The 3,305-nt window shown below is 58.3% G+C and overlaps 1 pseudogene; it reads right to left on the reverse strand.

The window, feature by feature from the left end:
- Positions 1–507: 507 nt before the first annotated feature.
- Positions 508–2,458, reverse strand: LOC119089843 (alpha-1,2-mannosyltransferase ALG9-like; annotated as a pseudogene).
- Between the last annotated feature and the right edge of the window lie 847 nt (positions 2,459–3,305).

Here is a 3,305-nt window from a genome sequence, read left to right on the forward strand (position 1 = left end):
TCCACACCTGACGTACGCGCCTCTGATTCGGCGCCTCTCTTCGCTCGATGAGTGCGCACCAGTCCCCTGAACTCGGATCACAACAAAATCGGTGGCTTCATCAATCCCAAGACCCTTAAACTGCAATGCACACAGTCAACGAAACCCCAACCTATGACCGTATTCAAGCGATATACCAGTGACTAGTAATCTCCCTCATTCCCCACGATTCGCAATACCCGAGCCGTAACATACCCCACTATATCGAAATTAACGATGCAGTGCTAGTATGCAATATGCTAAACGAGCACGACCAACGTGTACACCACGCACGTCCAGTTCACATCAGTCTCATGTAGAATGGGTGCACCAACCGCACGAGCCTTCACTGGTTGAAGGTTTAACCCCCCCCCCCCCCCCCATTCCAGTACCCTGTCACTATCATGAAGCTTCCTCACTACGAAAGTGTTCTCCCCGCGCGCTCACTGCTACGGCGTCCTCTCCTCGCGCTCACTGCAAACGGCGTCCTCACCAAGCGCTCACTGCGACGGGGGTCCTTCCCGCGCGCTCACTGCGACGGCGTCCTCCCCGCGCACTCACTGCGACGGCGTCCTCCACATGCGCCGGCGTGCTCACTCGCCCACCGTTCGCCGTTTGAACAATTGGTCCACGCCACTCATTGTTCACGAGTAGATTATAGTTCACATACTGGCAGTGGCGTTCGGTCAGAAACGGCACGTAGAAGGCGCGCAGCACGCGGCTCGAGCGCGCCGCGTCCAGGAACGGCGTCGAGTGCAGCACGGTCCAGTTGCGCGCCGCGGCGCGAGTAGCTGGGGGCTGGCGCGGCGACTCGGCCGGTCAGCGTCCACCAGCAGGTGGCAGTGCGCCGCGTCCACGTACCGGCCCGGTTCCTCGGCGTTGCGGTCGTTGAAACCGAGTCGCGTCGCAGCCGGGTGGCGTTGGCGCCGGCGGTGAAGTACTGAGGCAGCTGGCCGCGGAAGTCCGACTCCAGGAATCCCAGCCGCCATTTGAGCTCCGGCAGGAAGAACGACGACGGGAACCCGGTGCCACTCCTTGCCCACGCAAACGAGCAGGGGGCGGCGCGGCCTCGTGCATCTCCCTCGGCCGCCAGCCGGTTCAGCTCCATGAAGGCGTCGAGCGGCGCGTGGATAGCCGCGGTACTGGCCGACTACGCGCGACAGACAGGCCGCGCCGTACAGCGCCAGCGCGGCCACCGCCAGCCAGCCAGGTGCGCTGCAGGGTAAGTGCGCAGCCCTTGGCGCGCACCACCCAGGTGGGTACCACACGCTTCTGCAGCGAGTCCAGGCAGACGGCTGCCGCCAGGCACACCAGAGGGCGGGTACGCCGGGAACAGGAAGCGCTCTCCTTGTGCGCCTGCGCGCAGAAGACGATCAGCCACAGGTAGAGTGGCGCCAGACGCCAGCCAGCTGGGCAGGTAGAGTGCGCTCTTACGCGCGCAGCCGGATCACCAGGCTGACAACCGCGCAAGCGGGCAGCGCTACCAGCGCAAGCACGAAGCCGAATGTTAAAGTTAGAAACCTCATTGACGAAGTAGAAGGAGAGGGGCTCGTGCCGGTAAAGGGTTGGCGCCGGTGGAGGAGAAGACATTGTAGGCGACGATGTTGAACGGCGCTGATACCAGGCGGCCGTACATGTCTGAATCAATCTTGGTCATCGGCGCCACCAGAACGGCCAGCGATACCAACGACCACTTGATGAACAGCGCCGGCTGCCGCTGGCGCAAACAGCACGTCCAGACGCGATCGGCAGACCGAGCAGCGCGGCAAACGCCAGCCGACCAGCGCCGACAGCGCTGTACCGAAGATGGCCAGCGGGTAGGCGCGGCTGAACCACGCGCCCATCGACAGCATGCACATATACATGGAGAAGCTGGAGGGCAGGTAGGCGGCGCCAGCTATGAACATGCCGGCCGAGAGCACTCAAGAAGCCCAGGGTAAGTCGCCCGACGTTGGCGCCGAATTCCCGGCACACGCCACGGTAGAAGTAGACCTCGGCCAGAGAGCCACCCAGGCCGAGCACGCAGCGCAGGAAGTAGAACACCAGCAGCCTTGTTGCTCTGCAGCAGCGCCGAGTACAGGTAGCCTGGCAGCGCGTGCAGCAGCAGGGTAGGCGTAGGAGCGGAGCGCGTACTGCGGCGCGTACTCCCAGGTCTGCAAGCCGCGGCCGTACAGCAGGAAGTGTGTCGGTTCCCAGAGTTGAACGTCTCGTACGCAGTCCTGAATGTTATTCCAGATGGCCGCGCACAGGCGCGCCGAGAGGATCACCTTGAAGGCGGTGTAGCTGCTGGGCGTCCAGGGCTCCAGGCCGGCCGGCGTCGGCGGCGGAGGGGGCGGCGTCTCGCCGGCCGCCGGCTCGCGGCCTTGACGCTGCTGACGCAGCTCCCGCCGCATCTCCTTCCTGGAGGCCATCTTCCGGTTCCGGGTCGGTGGCGCCATGGTATGCGATGCTGTTCAGGTGATGGGGATGCTTGGTCTGTGGCTGTTGTGCCTCAAGCTGGACAGGCTGAGAAGCCGATCGTCAAAAGCATGTCACCAACTGCTTCGGATGCTCACGAACTTGCATTTGTCATGATTGTGATATTCTATCTGCTGCTCCATCAGATCCCATGGTGCAGAAAGCTTAACTTACAAATAAGCAGCTGGTGACACCAACACTGTAAGCACAGACATGTAGGTTAGCACATAAATAAATGATGTTGTGTTGTTTTAATTTCAAGTCCAAGTTCAAGTTCAAATCTAGTCCATTCCAGTAGCTCAATTGGCTAGAGCCCCTGTTTTCTGGTCCAGTCACACATGGAAGTGTCGGTTTGAGTTGCTTTAGGTGTTCACTATTTGCCACTGACAGGAGTTTGCCTGCAACTGGTGGCAGCCACTGTGCAAAGATATGATAAGTCTGACAAAGGTCAGGTGATGTCAGGGGCCAGGCAACCATGCAGAGCATTGTGGCAAATTAAGCCTTTCCATCAAATTCTGTCATCAACCGGGAATTGCACAATCAATGCTCACACAACAAGCACTGCTAAGTGTGAGCTCTGATCCCAGATATATCCATTTCAAAGAATTGATATAAATCTTTAAAACTGAACATTCAAATCATGGTAAAAAGATGGAAGATCAGTCAATTGAAAGATTGATCAGATGGATGATAAATCAAATGAACATTCAATGAAATGGAAGAAAACATAATGGCAATCAAGATCAGCCATGATTGCCCAATGAAGAAAGCAGTTTCTGATATCTGCAGTGTTGGGAATACAAATGAAATGTTGATATCCACTGAACAGC

The sequence above is a fragment of the Pollicipes pollicipes genome, unplaced genomic scaffold, assembly GCF_011947565.3.
Source record: "Pollicipes pollicipes isolate AB1234 unplaced genomic scaffold, Ppol_2.1 Scaffold_3087;HRSCAF=3621_pilon_pilon_pilon, whole genome shotgun sequence".
NCBI lineage: Eukaryota > Metazoa > Arthropoda > Thecostraca > Pollicipedomorpha > Pollicipedidae > Pollicipes > Pollicipes pollicipes.